Genomic DNA, 20,107 nt, shown 5'->3' on the forward strand with positions numbered 1-20,107 from the left:
AGAATTTTTTTTTTTTTTAATCACCATCTGCTCCCCCCAAAAAAAGCCACTTCCCTGTTTTAAAGCCGAAAAAAAGGCTCCTGGCTGAAATGAGCAGTTCACTCGCCTCGTCCCAGCTCCATAAGCCTTGAGGAATGTAAACTCGGCGGCAACTTTGCTCGCAGAATACAGTTTTCATTTTCTGCCCGACACCGGGCGAGATACGGCGCAAAAATAAACCCGAGGGAGAATTTGCCAATTTTTAACTGCTTCCAAGGCTGCCGTCGGTGCCCGCCTGGCAGCTCCCCTCCCTCCTGCCAGCGCTTTATTTTGCTGCGGCGATTCCTCGGCTCGCCCGGCTCCTCGTGCTTTGGGGAGGACGCGGACGTTCGGCTTCGATCCCGGTGCCGTGGGAGATTGCCAGGCTGGTGGTGCCAGGCTGCCGAGCCCAGCGCCGGCGGGCGAGGAGGAAAAGGGGGCTGGTGGGATGATGGGGGGGGGGGGGGGGAGAAAAAGCAGGGCTGGGGTTTTATTTTCACTTCTGAGAGGGCCTGGGACGCGGGACGGTGGGGAAGGGGGTTTTGCCTTAGCTATTTATTTTTGTAATGCTGTTGAAGTATTTCCTGGATGATTCAAAGCCAGGGTTGAAGGGCTGCCGGCCTCGTCTCTGAGACACCCCCATGGGTTTCCAGCGGCCCATGGGCACATGTTGTGTCCGCCCGAATTAATCCCATTTCCCCTATCCCAGCGAGGGGCCCGGGGACTGATCCTGCACGAACCATAATAGCAATGACCCAGGGTTGAAATCATCTCGGCGCAGCAAGTGGCACCTGTAGGTCCCTGCCGCCATCGGGGCCGGAGGCAGAGCGAAAGGCATCCCGGCCGGCCGCGGCCCTGATCCTGGCAACCCTGCTGCAGGTGGGGGTTTACTCAGCCCCAGGGGTGCAGGCGGGCTGTGGGGTGCAGGCAGGCTGCGCTGGCCATAGGGCTGGGGAGCAGCCGCTGGACCCCGCTGCCAACCCGTCCCTGCTCGTCCGAGCCAGCCCCAGTTTCCTGCAGCCACCCCAGTCTCAACCCCAATTCCTAGTGTAAACCCCAGGCAGAAAAACACTAAAAATACAATAATCCTTTTTTTTTGGTTTCTAGGCTGCCTGTAAACAGCATTCCGAGGGGGGGGAATCCAAACCCAATTTAATTTTCCTGTGCAGGTCATCCCTGCTGCCTCAAATAAAAAAAAGGGTGTGGGGGGGGAATCTGGGGTCCAGTTCTGTTTCTCCTAATGGGTTTTCACAAGGGTTGAACCCTGGGGGTTGAAGCTGAGTTACTCCTATTTTGGCGCGGAGACGGAGAGGCTGGATCAGGCCCTTTGTTTCATTCCTCGGGTTTATATCCCAGCCCATTTGCAGGCTCCCGACCACCCGTCTATAAAATCAGTGCTGGGAACAAGTGCAAATTTGCCCCCCCGTGAAATTTGCTGCTGCAAGAAGCTGGTGAAATCCCATGGCGGTGGGCTCAGGCTGTTCCCCACCGCCCCGTGCCCCCCACCTGGCCAGGTGCCCGTGGGCAAGAGCCCCTGCCCGGCACCAACCCAAACAGCGCCGGGGGACCACCACCCGAGCTCCTGGCATGGCCCCGGCGGCCGAGACAGCCGCGCTTGCCCCCTCCTCAAAGCTGGATTTTATTTCTAAAGGGCATTTCATGGTTGATTTGTGCTGCTAAGACGCCTCGATGCCAACTTTTGGGCTCAGCCAAGGGGGTGCAGATATCCGTGGAGCAGCGCAGGGCTGGGTAACCCCCCCATCGCCACGGGAAAATATCCCCCAGCCTCATTAGCCTTTTTCTTGCGCTCATTTCTAGTGTTTTTGCAGGGTTTTTTCAAAGGTCCCATTCTGCTGGGTGCAGCGCTTGGGACTGCCGGCACCGCCGAGCTGTGTCCCTCGCCGGAAAGAGGGAGAGAAAGGGAAATAACCCACATTGGGACAGTTTTGTTGCTGCCTTTCTTTGCTTTTAAAGTAACTTTTAAGGAGAATATTCTGGTTTTGACCAGAATTTATTTACTTTATTCCTGCATATGGCTCTTGGCCTGGATCCCAAACAGGCAGAGGTCTGGCCCGGCTCAATTCAAAGCCAAAACGTGCAGTGAAAAAGATTTTTTTTTTTTCTTTTCTCTTTCTTTATAAAGCAGGTTTTTAACTGGTGAAATTGTTGCTGACAAGGGAGGGGATTTCAGTTTAAAAATTGCTAGCAGATTTCAGTGAATTGTTCTGCAGGAATTTCAAGGTTTTTTAGGATTTTTGCCGTGGATCTTTTTTTGGTTTTTTTGGCTGCAGGTTAGAGGTAAAAAAAATAAATATAAATCCTCAATTTTTCCCCCCCTCTGTATTTTTTCCATCAGCTCAAACATCACCTCTTCCCCCTGGATTTGTTGGAAAGCAGCCCTCAAAGAGCCGCAGCCAGTGAGAAACCTCCTTTGCAACCCTTTCCCCGGCTCCCATGCTGCTCTGCACCGGGAAGCCCGACCTCACCGGGGCCAGTCTCCCCCGAACTGACCCGAAAACTTGTTTCTTTGCATCAAAAGGGAGGGTTTTGCCTTTTCCCCGTGTGCGCTGGCCTTGCTGCTGCCAAACGGCTTCAAATCTGACCCGGGGGCTTGGGCAGGGCAAAGCCTCGTCGGGATTTTTGCAGACACGTGTGGACGGAGGTGCTGGGAACTCTTGCAAACGCCGAAATTTCACTCGTTAAAAAAAAACAGCCAACAACCAACCCCAAATGCAACCAGGAAACGTTTCCTCACGTCTTTTTTTTTTTTTTTTTTTTTTTTTTTCACAAAAAGAAATAGATCAAGCGCGGCCACTCTCCTAGGGCTGGTTTGTCATGTCAGCGTTGGGGAATTTGGGGAAATTTCTGGAGTGGGAGGAATGGGGAGAAATACGGCCCCGACTCTTTGTTTGGTGCGAGTGCATCCAGATTTGCTTTTTTTCCCCTCCCTGCAGACGGACCTGGCAGACGGGGGCTCCTGCCATCGTCCCCGTGCTGCTCGGCAGAGCCGCCAAACCGCCCCGGACGCCCCTGGGCCCCGGCAGCAGGGGAAAGCTCGGCTTTGGGAGCGGGAGCATCTCGGTGCCATGACCCCGATGGTTTCCTCGGCGGGGCAGTTGGCTCGCACTGGCATGCCGCGGGCAGGTGCTGCTGCCGCGCTGCACCCAGCAGCGCCCCGATGCCGGGGGGCTCCTGAAACGCCCATGTACAAGTGTGGGGGAAGGACAAAAATCACCCCAAATATGGCTTTGCTGGGGGGGAGGGCGGAGGAGCAGGGAAGTCTCGCACCGGCTTTGGGGAGCAGAAAGTGAAAGTGGCTGGCGGTGGGTGCGGTAAGCACGTCGGGGCTCTGCGCCCCGGTACCCAGCTGGCACCCCTGTCCCCTGGGAGTTCAGTCCCCGGGAGCTGCTGGCGCCTGGGGAGGACAAAAGCGGCCGGCGGTGGCATTTTGGAGCCCGAGCGGGAGGGGGAGGAATCATGGGGGAATTTTAATCAGTTGCCAAAGCAAACAGAAGCGTGGGGAGGTAACGAGCTACCTGCTCCCACCGCCGGCTCCAGCGCCTCCGCCTCGTGCCCGCCGCAGCGGGGAGGCCGTGCCCGGCCCCGAGCCCCCATTCTCTCGGTGCACACAATATCAGGAACCGGGGCTCCAGAGCGATACTGGGGGCCAAACGCCGGTGGAAAATCGCCATCGCCCAGTTGCTCCAGTTTGGCACCGGGGCCAGGCGTGGGGGTTCACTCTCCCGGCACAGCCCTCGTGCCTGCCGTGCCGCAGCAGGAGCCCAGCGCCGGCCCCGGCCCCTCTGGCGGCCCTTGGACGAGGCGTTTGCCGCAGTAGGAAATGGTTTCTCCAAGGGTTTTGTTTGCCAGAGGAGAAAACTGGGCTGGAATGTGCACGAAGAAAGTTTGAAGGGAACGGCAAAGAATTATATTAGTTTTCCAGAACGAGCTTCCAGTTGTGCCGGTGCACAGAGACGCGTCCCGAAGCAACGTGAACCGGAGGCATATGCAAAAGTAATATTGGGCGAAGGGTCCCTTCTCCGGGAAAAGTTTAGCAACTCACATAACCAATTGCCAGCCTACGTCTATAGCTAAACCAATTACGGCAGACAAATTGGCATGAATATTCGCCTCGCAAAGCTCTCCGGCCGCACAAAGGGCTCGCTTTCCCCCTTCCCCTGCCACGATTTTACGAGAGAGGAAAATTACTCGGATGCTGAGCGTACTGTAAGTAATAAGGGCTTTGAAAATAGGCTCCTAATTAAAAATGATACCACTGCTCGTTTGTTTTTAAGCACACATTAAACTTTTTTTCCTTCCCTGCTGCATTCAAATGTTGGGGTTGCTGGCTTGGTTTTTTTTGTGAAAACTGGCTTTCCGTGCCGTGATTCTGGTTTGATTTGACTCCCCCCGCCCCCCTCCGGGGTCTGCTTCGAATTAGTGAAAGCCAAATCCAAGAAGCTGGAAAGGGATATTATAGAATTTTCCATGTCCTTATTATTTTTTTTATTAGCGGGACCGGGCAGCTCGGCCGAGCGGGGAGGAAAAAATGGCTTTTGTGGTTGCGGCAGTTGTGTGAGCCGCTGGCGCTGGGGCCGTGCTCGCCGGGCGCGGAGGCGGCAGCACCCGCCTGCAGCTGTGCTCGCCGGCCCCGGGGCTCGGCGGGGGGCACGTTGCCCAAAGTGCTCGGCACAGGGCATCAAGCTGCACCGGCGGATGGGAGAGCACCGGCCTGGCCGCTGTGGTGTTTTGCCAGGGTCATCCCCTCTGCAGCATCCCAGGGCGGTGAGCGGGGCGCTGGGGATACCTAGTGCCGGCGTAGCACCCGCACCGCGGTGTCCAGGCCTGCAGGCCGGCCGGCATTCCAGGCGCCAGCCAGCCCCGGCACATGGAGCAGGCGCCGAGGGATGCCGTGCTACCTGCCAGAGGCTCTCTGGGGGATGCGGTGGCACCCGGGGGACACGTGGGTGCTGCCTGCCTGGGCGGGCTGCTGTGACAGTCCCCTGAGGCGCGGGCATCGCCCCGGGGGAAGCGCCGCCGGCTGCATTCCGGCAGCACCCCAGCGGGCGGTGGGTGCCTTTTGGCTACGTGGCGTCGGTGAGCGGTGCCGGGGGCCAGGCAGCTCTCTGCGGGGTGGAGGGGGCAGGTGGGTGGGGGCCTTGGATAGCCCTGGGAAGGGGGCATGGGGGGGATGACGTTTCACGGCCCTGGTCTAGACTTGGCTCGTAAACCCAAAATTTTTGCAGGCAGAGGGGCTGGGGGCGGCATGTTCACAGGCTGCGGAGGGACGAGCCCGTCCCCTTTCACACCTTGCCCAGGCGAAGGCACCCGTGCCTCAGTTTCCCCAATCCGCACCATGCCAGGGAGGGGGGATTCGGCGGCCGTTTCCCTCCCTGCATCACACACAGGGGGCTCGGAGCAGGGCCTGGAGAGTTAACACCAGCGACGCCAGCCCTCGGCCGCCGGCACATGCTCTGCCCGGCCCTGAAACGCAGCCAGCTCCCGGCTCCGGCAACAACAGCCGCTATTGTGCGGCAGCAGCCCCGCGCGAGCACCCAGCTGCCGCCGCAGGGTGGGAGGGTGCAACCGGCGGGTGACAAGTGGACTTTGTATCCCTGCTTTGGGCTGCTGGTTGTTGTTTTTTTTTTTATAGGAAGCACAGAAAACAGGGTGTTCGGCTCCCGGCGTTCCTCCCAGCCCGCTTTGCAGCAAGCTAGGGGAAAAATAATTTTTAAGGCTATTGCTTGGCTTTTTTTTGCCTTTTTTTTCCTTTTTCCCCCTTTTTTCCCCTTTTTCCCTCTTTTTTGCCTTTTTTTCCTTTTTTCCCCTTTTTTTTGTTTCTTGGGCCTCTTCCTACGGTGGCCACAGATGCATCTTCTTGGAGGGGCTGTGTTTACCCAAGTGGCACCGTGTTTGTCACCGGGGCTGGCTTGCTCCGGTGTGTAAATATGTGGCAGGAGCCACGTGACCGTGCCAGCAAACATCCTCCTGCCGGCTGTCAGCACTGGGGCCATTTCTTCTCCCTCCCCGGCAGCTCCCGGCTCCCTCCTGCGGGAGCGGGGCCGAAGCCTCCTGGCTGCTGCTGCTCCCCAAGCGCTGCCTTGGGGTTGAGCCCAAACCTCCAGCTGTTTTGGGGTTAAGAAGGGGCTCTGTGGTCCCCACCCCGGGCTGCCTGCTGGGGCCAAAGGCAGAATCTGTCCCTGCTGTCCCGTTCCTGTGGAGCTGCAGGAGAATCGCCACCTCCCCCCGTGTTACAAGTGGGGAAACTGAGGCATAGCTCCGTGCTGGCTTTTAGCCATCGACGGCACTGGGAGCAGATCAAACCAGCGGGGGAGGATTTTCCTGCTGGATCCTGAATCTTTTTAAATCAACGTTTTTGTGCCTTTTGGGGTGAGGGCTGTCGCCGTGGCAGAGACATGGGGTCTTGCACCCCGCTCCCAGCTCGGCCCTTTGCCCATGGGACGTGGGGTGCTACATGGGCAAGCACCATTACAGGAGCATCACTGAGGTCGAGCATCGGCGGGGCAGGGGGGAAGGTGCCCGGCCCTGGCATACAGGCAGGGAAACTGCGGCACGGAACCGAGATGAGACTCCGCAGCCGCACACCAAAATGCCCGCGCTGGTGCTCCCCACCTGCCCGGGCATCCTGGCTGTACGCCCGGAGCAGGAAGGAGGGAGAAGGCAGCGTCACAGGCTGGGAAGCCGAGCCAAATCTCAGCCCAGTGATAATCTTTAACGTTGATTTTTGTATTCCCCTTCCTCCGGCCTGGCAGGACTTGGGTGTGTGCAGAGCCAACGGCTCCCGCAGCCACAGCCTCCTCGCCGCGCGGCCATCCTGCATCTGCGTGTCCCCTCCATCCCGACCCGGCTCTGAGGCCCAGACCTGCCTGAGGGGCTTGGAAGCAGAAAGAGCCTCCAAATAAAGGGTGTTTTGGGGGGATGGAGGCACCCTGAATTCAGGGTTTCTTTGGCCAGGAGCAGGCCTCTGCAGGTGCTTTGCTGCAGCTGGGCACCACACGAAGCTGCGTCCCGCATCCCAGCCCTCCGCGCGGGCTTGTCCCCTGCTGTGGTTGCAGAAGAGCCCCGGATACACCGGGTCTGTCTGTTACCTCCCCTCGGCCCCCGGCTGCCGCTTCCTGTGCCAAGGGCACAAACGCACACGGAAATCAAACTGATTGCAAAAAGTGGGGCTGGGGTGGCGATTCCACACCCCGATAGCCTGTCGGCACGAAGGGAAGCTGACGGGGGAGTCGCCGGGCACCCCCACGCTGCACCCGTGTCCGACCCTGAGATGAGAGCAGGGCTTTGGGGAGTGTGGTGCAATGCCTGGGTCCCAAATTGTCCCACAAATGTGGGGTTCGGGTCACATCCCCAAAGCCCTGGGGAGAACCCTGCCAGCCCCAGCCTCCTGCATGGAGCATCCCTGGCCATGGGGCTGGGTCTCTCCAGCCCAGTGCACCCCAGCCCTGCCAACACCCCGGTGCGCGGCTGTGCCGGCTGCGGGCGGGTCTCACCCGGCTCCTGCCCCGTCTTCCTACCGGCGGTGGAAAGTGCCGTGGTGGCACTGGCCTGGGGCTGCTGCGGAGCCCCGCACCGCCTGCCCCATAGCACCATAAGCCCAGCTCCAGCCTCTGAACTGGGAAGTCTGTCTCGAAACCAGTCCAACTAGAATAACTGGGAAGGCAACTGTGGTTTCTTTTCAGGAAAAAAGAGATCTCGAAAAAGAACTGAAACTGTTTTCGTTTGGACAAAAATATTCCTAGACATTTTTCCACGTTTTGCCAACGTGCAAGAGCATTTGCTTTTCATTTTTCAATGGAAACCCAGAGAAATGTAATTGAAAATGATGTTTTCCCTGAGAAAAAAAAAAAGGCAATTACTGCTGAAAATCCATTTTGGTAAAAACAAAGCGACTTGGTGAAAGAAAAGCCTTCCAAAACCGGGCCCGGCCTGTGCTGACATGGTTCCCCCCGAGCTCTCGTCCTGCCTGAGCCATGCTGGGCGCATGGTGCCGCACGTCGCGGGCTGGCCGGCGGGTGCCGGTGGTGTTTGCTCCCTCGGGACCGGCAGCGGCTGGCGTGACGCACGGCCCCGGCCCCTCGCCCTCCGCCGGGAGCTGGGGACCGTCCTGACAGCGGGTGTGGGGCGCAGCAAGGCATCCCTGCCGCGTCCCTGCCGCGTCCCCGCTGCGTCCCCCGCGGCCTGCCTGCATTTTGGAGAGGGGTGTGAAGCAAACATGAGACGGCCTCAAACACTCGGTCCCATGGTGCTTTTTGGAATAGTGATAATTAAATTCAGACTTTTTTCCTTTCAAAATGCCCTGGAAAAATCCAATCACTTTGCAAATCAAAATAAGCATTTCCAATTAATCCTCTAACTCGAACCACATGGCTTTTAGGGAACGCGGTTGCACTCTGCTGAGACGCTATTTTTAAACCGGTGACGGCTCCGGCGATGTTCTGAGCATGCTGCAGGCAGGCGCGGTGCGGCCGAGGCAGCCAGGAGCTGCCAGGCACAGGCGCTGCCGGAGCGGGGCTTGGGGGCACGTCGTCCCCATCGCCGCAGGTGCGAAGGCGCTGCCCCACCGCCAGCACGAGGGCGGGTGACAACTCTTGCCGATGGCCCCAGTGGCTGCAGGGACACGGGCTGAGGTTTCCTGACTTCAGCTTTCCACTCTGATGTGGCGGCGGTGACCCCCCGCTCCTACCCACGGCCAAGGGGTCCCAGCGCCAGCACCCCCAAACGCCTCCCCCGGGGGCTGAGGCTGCGCAAACTCACAGGCAGGGGTGGCCGGCTGGGCGCGTGGTCCGTGGGGCCAGGCACCGGGGCTGTGCCAGGGGCAAGGGTGGGCAGGGGCGGTGTGAGAGCAGCGCCGGTGTCACAGGGGGAGGACGAGAACGTTAAACCCTCCTCCTGAAACACCCTCCTGGGCTTATGCAGAGATCCCGCCAGTGGGTGAAAATCCCCGGCCCCACTTGCGAGGCCGGCACCGCTCCCAGTCGTGCCAGTGGGAGGAACTGGTGGCACTGCTGGGCCACCTCCCCGCCCTCCACCACCTCCCTTCTCCCCAGGGACAAGAGCCTCGAGGTGCCCCGTGGTGGGCGAGGGCACCCGGCTAAGCGATGGGGCCAGCTCCTGCCTCCCGGTCCTCATCCTCCCCCCGGCAGTGGCATTTCCAGGGCCTCTCCGCGGCGGTGCCAAGGCGGTGCTGAGCAGTGCCAGCTGCCACCCGCCGAGCCCGGGGGGTTATTTTTAGCCCTGACTGGGGATTTGGGTGCTAAGCAGCCGGCACCTCGCAAGCTGATTTGAGCGCTAAGCTGAAAAGCTGGGGATGTGGCCAAGGCAGGCGTGGAGCCGTCCCCGTCCCCAACCTGCCCCCGGCGCTGGGAGAAGCGGTATCGGAGCCCTCCCGGGGAGGGGGTGCTGGGTGAGCGTGAGTTGCCGTGGGGCGGCATCCTCTCTCCCGCTGCCTGTGTCCATCAGCCCCCCGTGCCCAGGGATGCCCAGGGGCAGTGCTGCTGGGGGGGAGTGGGGGTGCTGGCCCCCCTCCAGGCCGCGGGGGCTGGAGCTGGGAGAAGCTGCCGTCGGCAGGGCGAGGCGGGAGCGGGAGCTGCGCACCCCAGCCAAAGTCAACTCAGCCATTGCCGTTCCCAGGCTCCGTGCGCTGACGGGTGCCCCAGTGCCTGGGGCTTGTGCAAGTGGGGTGCTACCCACCCCCCCCGAGCCTCCTCTTCCTCACACGTGTGCTCCTGCACCGGTTTTTCCTCCTGGACTGTTTTGGGAGCACCCAGGAGCCCACAGCATCCCCTTTCCCCAGGGGCTGGAGCTGTGGCGGGGCCAAGGCTGGTCTTGGCACCGTTTCGGGCATTGAGCCGGCGCCTGGAGCTGGGGGACATGGGGATGCCTGGTTCACCCCACTGCAGGGGCTGGAGCACCCACATCACGGGTGGAGGGAGAAATGAGGGTACTGAGCTCCTCTGGGAGCTGTGGCAAAGGAGGGGCGGCGGAGCCAGACACTGGAGCACTGAGAGTGTCCGGCCTCAGCCCAAGGTGCCCCAAACTTCGTGCTGTGCCCCCCCCAACCAGCTGCTCTCAACCAGCATCCTGGCTTCACTGCCTTCGTCACCTCCTGCCAATGTCTTTTCCCCCCATCTCGGCCATCCCCTGTCCCCCATGCTGTCCCCACGGGGGTCCCCGATGGCCAGGCTGCTGGTCGGGAAGGAGCCGTCCCCCTGGGGACACCCGGCACGGGGGCAGGCTGGGGGTGCATCAGGCACGGTGGGCGAGTGGCAGAGGGGATGACCTCAGCCCGTCCCCCCCATCACCCCCCACCAGCAACAGGGTGGTGCCCGCTGCTCGCAAACGCCCTGCGGCCGCCCTGCCACGCCAGCTGGCTGCCAGCCCTGCCTGGCACCCACTCCCTGCCCGCTCCTGCCTGCACACGCTGCCGGCAGGGCCCTCGCCCAAGCCCCAGCGCACTCAGCACCCGCCTCGCGCCCTGCACCAAAGAGCCCAGCCTGACCCTTCTCCCTGCTGCAACTTTGCCGACGATGGCGCAGACACCAAGTCTGGCTCCGCACGGAAACGGTTTGCTCTTACACCGATGACTGATTTATAGCCCGTAGCTGGGCTCATGGCACCCAACACTCTGCTGGGCTGGGGATGGGCAGTGCGGAGCCAGCCGGGCCGGTGGGTGTTTGGCAGACGGGCGCGGAGGCGGCTTTCGGTGCTGTACCTGTGCCAAGCAGGCGGCTCCAAAACACCGTTGGTGCCGGCGGCGCATGGCTGAACCCCACGGGTGCCTGTGGCTCCCGGGGGAGCTGATGGGCGGTGATAGCAGGGTACCAGCCCCCGGCACCGCCTGGGCCCTGGGGGAGAAGGGCCATTCCCCGGCGCTGCCAGGGGCAGAGTTAAGGGTATTTTGCAGGGAGGAAGTAGGCTTTCCAAGCCGCTCACCGTTCATTTCTGAGCTTATTAAGAGCTGGGCTTTGTCAATAAGGCACCATGTAAAGCACATTGTTGTCTCTTAGCAACCTTAACTGGTTTAAGAAGAATTTTGTTTGGTTTTTTTCGGAATATAGAAGAAACGCACCAGGAAATGGCTGCGCCAGCCGGGTTCATCCCGGAGCACCAGCTCTCCCGCGCTAGTTGTCGGCGCAGCACAATGGCTTGGCCCTGGCTCCCCGGCGCCTGGCCCCAGCTCCCGGCGAGCCAGCCCTGATCCCATTTACAAAATGGGAGTGCGGGGAGCACTGCGAGGCTGCTGAGGGGGGGATGCAGATCCGGGGACGGGCGATGCTGGCGATGGGGAGGGCACTGGGCCGTGCTGGGCTGGGTGGGATGGGCTGGCCCCATCCGGGCAGCGTGCAGGGAGTGTGGAGGGACCACGTCCCCGATGTGAGGACAGGAGGGAGCCTTGGCCATGCCCCACCGCTCTCGGCTCGGAGTCCTCCCCATGTCCCCAGCCCTGTCCCTCGCACAGGAGCTGGTTGGGGTGCCATGGCCAAGGGCACTGGGCAGGCAGTGGCAGAGCGGACGGGACCCCAGGTCCCCCACTCCTGCCCGAGTGGGACCAGGATGGATGGGGACAGGGCTCCCACCCAGGCTATACTGGGGTAACTGGGCCCCAGTGTCACACTGCCCATGGTGCTGGAGCCGGTTAATGGCAAACGGCCCTGGGGAGCATTAACCGAAGCGGGCAGGGGGGCGGGGGTATAAACAAGCGCAGAAGGTGAATCTGCAACCGCAGGAAGTCAGTTATTAATTCGAGTGAGACATTTTGCCCCTTGATTTCCTGTAATCGTGCCTTTATGTAACGGCGGGGGAAGGGCGGGCGATGCCGTGGGGAGGGGGCAGCCAGCGGGAGTGGGGTGCAGGGTCCAGCATCCCCCACCCTACACCCCTTTTAGCTGCTCCCCGAGCCCCCCCATGTCAGCCCCGAGGGAGAAGGGTGTCAGGGTGGGAGCCCGCCAGCTCGGCGTGCCACCACCGTGCCAGGGGGACATGGGGGACCCCGAGTGCGTCCTGTGCCTTCCCCACAGGAACTGCTCCCCACCCCCACTTCCCAGCCTGGGCCCCGGCGGGCTGTCGTCCCCGTGGGGACACGGCTGGGGCCTCGTGTCCTCATATCACCTCCTGGGTCGGGGGACAGGAGCTGGCAGAGCCAACCGCCCCCTGCGTGTAAACGTGGGTGTGCTTGTGCATGGATGCACTTGCACACATGGATGTAAGTGCACATGTGTCCATGTAGACACATGCCCATGCGTGTGAACTCACACGTGTGCACACACATCAGTGTGCATGCACGCACGTTTGCACGTGTGTGCACACGTACATTGCCGTGTCCCCCCAGCGCACGCCATGGAGCACCACCATGCACCCGCTGAGGAACATGGGTGCACATGCGGGCCTGTGGCAGGGGGACACGCGCAGTGCCGGGGCCCATGGCAGCCCTTCGTGCCGGCTGGTGGGCAGCCGTGACCGCGGCGGGCTGGGAGAGGGCTGGGGGATGCACCACTCCCCTGCCTTCAATTGGCTGAGCAGTAAATAAATAAAAGGGAATTAAATAAATAGAGGCGAGTCAGTTTATATAATCGCTGGTACAGTTTGTCCTGAACCTCTGCACGGATTAGAGAGCTGGCACCGGCCGTGGGTCATTAGCAGCTGGGCTGAGCCCCCCCAGCACGGCCGCCCTGGCCCCGGCCCCCCGGCCAGCAGCCCCCAGCCTTGCCCCCTATTTACCTACCCGGGTACTTTTTAACAAGCAACCTTGGGAAGGGCTGTGCCCGTGTGTGCCTGTGCGTGTAAGCGCCTGCATGGATGTGTGTGCACGTGTGCGTGCGTGCATGTGCCTCTCTGCAAACATGCACGAGTATGCACGCGCACGGGAGGGCACGCAGGCGCGTGCAGATGCCCGGGTGTGCCTGAGCATGTCGGTGCGTGTGTGCATGGGATTGTGAGTGTGTGTGCCTGCGTGCGTCCACGCACGCGTGTTCGTGTGCATATGTGCATGGGTGTGCATACGTGCACATGCATACGTACGTCTGTGCATGCTTGCAAGCGTGTGCATGCCTCCATGTGTGCACACATGTGCTTGTGGGTGTGCACGCGTGGGTGTGTGCGTGCACGGGGGTGTGCGCGTGCATGTGTATTTGCAGATGCGTTTGCATCGGTGGGAGCATGCCAGCACAGGCGTGTGCCTCTGTGTGTGCTGCACATGTGCATGTGCACACGCGTGTGTCTCTCTCTGCACCAGCACGCGTGTGTGTGTTGCGGTGGGAGGGGCGGCCCCCCCACGCCGCGGCACCCACGGCAGGAGGTGACAGTGTGCCAGGACACACTGGCTGCCAGAAGGCCAGGGCCCCCCCGTCCCCCCCATGTCCCCCCCGCACCCCGCCCTCGCCTCCTGCTCGCCCCAAACGCCCCCACCCCCCGCCCTCGGGCCCACAGTCGCCCCCAAACCTCGCCCCCTCCCCGGCCTCCGCAACCCACCCCGGGGGGCCACGGCAGAGCATCCCACGGCAGGGCCGGCCGCCTGGCCCGCGGCCCACGGCACCTCCCGGCCAGCGGGGACGGCCACCGGGGTGTCCCCGGGCTCGGGCCGGGCTGTCCCCGCCGGCGGCCCCGGGGTGCCCCGGAGCCCCGTGGGACGCAGCTCCGCTGCCGCCCGGTGCCGGGGCTGAGCGTGGCCGTGGCCGTGTGCGCTCTTCTGCTGCCATCTAGTGCTCGCCCACGGGGGAGCCCCGGCCCGCGGGGACCGCATGCAGCCCATCGCCCGTGGCCTCCGGCCACCGCGGGGCGGGCGGTGCCCCGGCTCGGGGTGCCATGGGGTAACCCCGGGCACCTTGGGCCTCTCTCTGGGGAGGTGCTGGTGGGCCGGGACCCCTTGCTCTGGACCCCGAGGCGGTGGGGGGGCCTTGGCTCCTGGGGGACCCGGAGCAGCAGCATCCTGAGAACTGGGGAAAAAAAACCCCTTTTCTTGCATAAGCCCGACGGAACCAGCCACCAGGGAAGGCTTCGACGGCGTTGGGTGCTGCGATGCCGTCTGGACGCCCCTTCACCTCCCCCCCAGCCCCCCCGTCTCCCCGGGCACAGGCTGTGGCACGGGGTGCAGGATCCCAGCTTTACCCACCAGCGACTGGCCCGGCACACTTTGTGGCTGGAAGGGATGGTGCCACAGAGGGGCTGACACGCTGCCAGGGACTGGTGCCGTGGGTGGCCGCACCAGCCCCGGGCAGTGCCGGGCATCTCGCCGCCACTGTAGCGGTGAAAGAGCGGTCTGCAAACCACCGTCGCAGAAGTCCCCAGTGGAGCATTTTTATGCGCGATGCTGGCGAGCAGATTTCCTCCCCTTCTCCCAAGGCAGCCGAGCTTCCCCGAGATGGATGGCCTCACCCTGCGCTCGATACCTGCTGACTCAGGGACTTGTGCGCTAGCATTGACTGATCGGCCCGCCGCATCCCTGCCGGGCCTCGGCAGTAAATCGGCTGTGCCGAAGCCAGCTGAGCCCGTGAAACACTCGTGTGCAGATGCTCGCTCCAGCCCCGTGAAGAGGGGGGGTGATCGATGGGGTGTCAGCAGAGATTCGGGCTCCTTGGTGCTTTGCTCGGGGACGTCTCGGCAGGAGACGCCGCAGAGGTATTTTTAGCCACGTAATTCATAGCTACCTCCAGCCTGATTAATTTTTTTCTCCATTGGTCAATCCATCACGCTCCCTTCACTGGCTGATGGATGCACGCTGGGAGCTGGGCGTGCTGGGAGGGGCTGATGCAAAGCCTGGGCACCGGGTGCGTCCCTCTGCGTCAGCTCCAACCTTTGCTCCTCCTTTATACGGGGTAATGCATCCTCTTTTATATGGGGTAATGCAAAATGCGACAAGCTGGGGCGCAGCATGGCAGGGAGACAACCCCCCCTCAGGGGGCTCGCAACTGGCTGGTGCCACCCAGCTGGGCAGGACGGGCGCAGCGGTGAGCGGCCGTGGGGCAGAATCGGTGCTGGGAGTGTGTGTTGACCGCGAACTGGCTCCCGGGATGCTCCAACCTTTGCCAGGGCACTTTCCCAGACAGAGATCCCCAAGTGGGAGCCAGGGAGAGGCTGCAGCATCCCATATCTTTCATCCCTGGTGAAAGTGTCTCCACTCAGCCCTGATTCAGCAAAACAGTGTTTTTTCCAAGTGCTGCTGCTCCCAGGACGAGGACAGACAGTCCCAGGGGCTGCCGGCATCTCCCAGGGGTGTGGGCACAGAAGGTGGATTCCCAAAATATTTTGGGGGTTAAAAGCAGGCGGCTGATGTGCTTGTCACCTTGGTGGGCAATGTGGGCTGAGGGAGCTGAAGGACCAGTCTTATTCAGGATTTAGGGTCCCATTTGTATTTGCTCACCTCCCCGCACGCCCACCGCCCCCCAAACCCTGCGAGCGCCACGGCGAGAGGCACGGCCTGCCCGTGCGAGAGCCGGCACACGAGGGTGCACCACGGGGCACCCAGCAGCGAGGACACCTCGGCACCCCCCCAGAGCCCCTGGGCTACCGCCAGCCCCTCTTCCGGCCCGCCAAGCATCGCCCGCCGCCCCCGTGTCCCGGCGCGACCCGGCTCCCCCACGCCGGTGGCTGTGGCCGGAGGCAGCGCGGGGCTGCGGGGGCCGCCTCAAAGGCCCAATTTTCTTCCTCTGAAGCCCCGGCTCTGTTTGCAGTGGCAGGCAGGGCCGTGGGGCCGCCGGGGCAGCGTGGGTGCTCCTGAGCGAAGGGGCACCGCGTTCCCGCAGTGGCACAGGGGGCTGCCGGGGGGGCTGAAAAGCCGGTGCCCTCCACCTACAGCCCTTTGATACCGGCCCAGCCTCTTGCCCTGGAAACTGCAGCCGCCCACGGCAGGGCTGCGCAGGGCAGGATCTGGCCTCCCGCTCTGGCCCTGCCGTCCGTGTCCGAGCCCCGGTGGAGCTGGCACGATGCCGGGTGCCATCCCTGCATGGGGATGGGGACACCCGAGTGTCCCCAGGATTTGTCCCTGCGTGAGCGCCCTGTGCTGCTCACGGCCACGGCTTTCGGGCTTCCCTCGCAAGCCTGAGCTGCCGCAGTGGCAACGGCTGGCGCTTCCCGGCAGGAATCCGCTCAGCCCATCTGCTTCTCAGAAACCCCATGTCCCAGCCCGGGAGAGCTGGAGGGTCCCTTGCAAAAGGAGCCGGGTGCCTGGGAGCTGCTGCAAACGCCTGGGCGGAAACCTTGGCTGCTCCCCGGGGACTCACAGCCCCTGGCTCAACCTCTTGCTGCGAAGCTGTGGAGGGATTCCTCTCCTTCCCAAAACCAGCCCTGGCCTGTGCCCAAACCAGCTTTAAGTTGGCTTGAGGCGATCCCCAGACCCTGCCTTGAGCCAGGGCGGGCGCTGGGGGGTGGACAGAGACACCCAGGTCCTCTCGCCGGCACCGTCCCAAGGACAGGGGCTGGCAGAGGTGGGTGAGGCTCGCACACCAGCAGAGACCTTCACGGCCAAGTAGGGAGAGTGTTCCCTGCTGGCAGCAAGGTTTTCTCCAAAAAACATTCACTGGAGCAAAGCACCTGGGGTGAGCCGGGGTGAGGACAACCCAGCACGGCCTCAGGCCTGGTTGGGACCCGGGGCAAGGCCAAGATCAGCAGGAAGAAATAAAAAGCCAAACCCCCGATGCAGGGAAACCTCCCGACCAAACGAGCATCGGCAAGTGGATTGCACCCCAACCCTCCTCCCCCTCGGTCCCAGCCAGGGCTGCGGCATAACCCCCGCGTCCTTGGCCCAAAGTCCCGCTTCTGCCCCACAATTGGCCTCCCCCCTCCAAAATCAAGAGACCCGACCCTGACTCCCCAACCCGGCCGCCCCTACTCACCATCCACCACGTCTTTGCCTTCGTGTCGTAGCACAGCTGCCACTTCACCGAGCCCTCAGCCACTGGTGCCGCCGCTGTGCCTGGTGCCTCCATCCCTGCTCAGCTACTCCAGGAGGTACCTGGCGTGATGCCCCGCTCCTGGTGCCATTGCAGACCCTTTTCCCCCAAAAAGCACCCAGAGCAGCCCCAAGCCCAGAGGGCACTTGGGGAAAAGCAGCTGGATGGAAACGAGGAATAATCCCCGCCGGGAGCTTTCTCGACTGCCCCCGAGGGAGGCGGGTCGGCTGCTCTCGGTTGGGCTCGTGGGTGGTCACTGCTCTGCAGAGGCCGTGCCAGCGGCCGGCTGGGCACAGCCTGTGGGACAGCACCCACGGCGGGGGGACGGAGGGACTCCGGGGGGTGGGAGGGCGAAGGGATGCGCAGGGTCTCCGAGGCTTTGGGGATTGCTTTGGCTTTGTCTGGGTTGCGCAGGTACCACCTACAACCCAGAAGCCCCCACGCCAGGGACCCTCGAAACCAGACAGACGCACAGACACGTCTCTGCCTGGCTGATGGACTCCCATGCCACCCCTTCCAGCGCTGCCCGCCCACGTCCTCCCAACACACGTGCACCGAGCACAGCGTGCTCAGCGGAGGGGGGGGCTGCTCCCCTCTGGCTCTCACATCTGTAGAAACTCAGGAAGGAGGGGGGTGCGTGGGAGTCTCCTCTGAGGGACCGGGGGGGCTGGGGACCCGCAGGGCTGTGGGGGCTGATCTCTGCTCACAGTGCGGTGGCAGGATCTGGTCACTGGGGAAAAGCAATTGCAGGTCCCGGCTGGGGAGCCCCGGCCCTGTTGTCCCAGCTTGGTCCCAGCGTGACCTGGCCCCAAGGATGTTGGGGGCTACCACGGGGTGACATCCTTCGGGCACCACTGGTGCCATGTGTGCTGCAGGGATCCCCAAAGGATCCTGGCCAGAGTCACGCCTGCACCTTCCCCCTGAGCCTGTCCCCGCTCCCCGCCCAGGGATGAGTTTTCCTGGACTTTGCACTCCGCCGTGGGGAACCCCGACCTCCAGTGAGCACTCGGAGCTGTCGGTGGTCCATGTCACCATCAGTTTAGATGGCTTTAGTATCTGTCCTCCCAGTAATTACAATTTGACTTGGGGTTTGGGGGTCGTGGGCTGATCACCTCCTCTGCGTGTGGTTGAACGCTGGTTATGGCGTCGTTATCCGCAGTTGCAGCTGGGTCCTTCCTGGCGCTGCCCGCTGGAACAAACCCCAGTCCCTGCTGGGTGCCCTGCCTTCCCCCTTGCCCCCTGCCCGCCCTCCTGCCTGCTGCCTGCTGCTTTTCCAACCCTGCCTAATTGCCCAGCCAATGCACTGGCAGAGCCAGGCTCCTCCAGGCTCCTCTCCATGGCTCTGCCAGGAGACGCAGCAGCTGCCTGGGGCATCCCCGGAGCCCGGTGACCCATCGGTGACGCTGGTAGCAGGCAGGTTGAGACCCAGGGTTTAGCTGGAAGGATGGGACGATCGAGGAGGTTTGGGTTTTTTCGTCTTTGAAGGTCCAGGAGTCACAGGAGAAGCTGGGTTTATGCTGAGCTGAGGATTTTATGGCATTTCGGGATATTTAGACAAGAAGCTTTTGGGGATGGGAGCATCCTGCTGGCTGGGGTCTGCCAGCGCCGGGCACTGCCTGCACCGGGGGGCTTGGGCACTGCTGCGGGCAAGCACCGAATGGTTTGGGGATGGGGGAAATGGCTGTGTAGGGAGGGAAACAGCGTGAGAGGCAGGTTGCAGGAATTCAGCTCCTGGAAATAATTAATTTCAAGGCCTGGAGAGCACTTTCTGATTTTTTTTTCTAAATAAATTTTTTTTATCCTTATTTTTGATCAAAAGCCAAGCTTTTTTGGGGGAAGAACTTAGGAGGTTTTCATGAACATTTCCTCTTCTGATGAGACTTGTTTTCTTCCAAATGAGGCCTTGAGGCAGAAAATAAACCCAAAAGTGAGCCATGGGAGCAGCTCAGGGTGGGTGCCAGGGCTGGAAGGGAGATGCTTTGGGGCAAGGGTGCTGGAGGGTGGCATCGGGCAGCAGCGGGTGCAGGCCCCTCGGTGGAGGTGGGGGCAGATAGACTGTACTGAACGAGGAAAATCTTCCTGTTTAAGAAGCACTGTTTGGCTTGAAAAGGATGGTTTTAAAGCAATGTGTGCCTGCATGCATGGGATAACTTAGGCATGCCTCTGTGTGTGTGTGTGCACAAGCATGCACGCGTGTTTGTGTGCATTTGTCTGGTATGGCACACGCGTGTGTCGGTACATGCAGGCGATGACTGTGAGCGGAGGAGGTGCGTCCTGCTCGAAGCAGGGCTCTCCTGCCCTGGGGCTGCAAGGCTGGCAGAAGCAGGGAGGAGATGCCACGAGACAGCACCCAAAAATATGGGGGGGGCTGGAGAGACCTTGGCGGAGTTGGGAAGGGCCTGGCACGTCCCTGGCTGTGGGGAAAGGCCCTGGCAGGATCCGGGGGGACCCTGCACCTCCCGCAGAGCACGGCAGCCCTGCCAGGACGGTGGTCCTGGGGATGGGCACCGTGGGAAATGGGATGCTGCCAGGGCTGAGGGGGTACCGTGCAGCCAGCCCAGTTTAGCAGAGCTGGTCCATTGCCATGGGCATCACCCCGACTCTGTGGCAGTTTGGAAGTGCATTTTACGTGCCAATGGGAGGCAGAAGGGGGGTGAGCCGCCCACAGAGGGGGCAGGGGGAGGTAGCCGCAGTGCTGCCTGCCATGCCAGGCGTTGGCATCTGCTCTGGCGTGGGCTGGCTCTGCCGTCCCTGGGGCAGAGCTGCCGGGAAGCAGAGTGCGGGAGCGGATGTGGCAGGGAAGGGGATGGGGCTGAGCCAGCTGCTTCGGCCGGGGGGTCCTGGGGCAGGACTGCCTCGGCATCCCCGCATTGCCCAGGACGATCCCATCTCCTCTGCCTCATCATGGATCTGTCAGTGCAAAGCCCAGCTCTCCGTGCCTCGGTTTCCCTGGTGGGCAGGGCTGTGCCTACCTCTGCAGCCCCCCACATCACCTCCTGGGGCGTCCCCCCATCGCCCCCGCCCATGCCTGGGGCCCCGTCCCTGGAGGGGAGGGAGGGAGCTGGCAGCCGTGCTGCTCCCAGCCTGGCTCGGTGGCCTCCCCGCTGCCTGCCGTGGGTGGCCCTGCCTGCGCTGCCACCTCGGGGGGGTGTCCGTGTGCACGTGTGTGTGGGTGCATGTGT

This window comes from Ciconia boyciana, chromosome 24 (genome assembly GCF_034638445.1).
Source record: "Ciconia boyciana chromosome 24, ASM3463844v1, whole genome shotgun sequence".
NCBI classification, from domain to species: Eukaryota; Metazoa; Chordata; class Aves; order Ciconiiformes; family Ciconiidae; genus Ciconia; species Ciconia boyciana.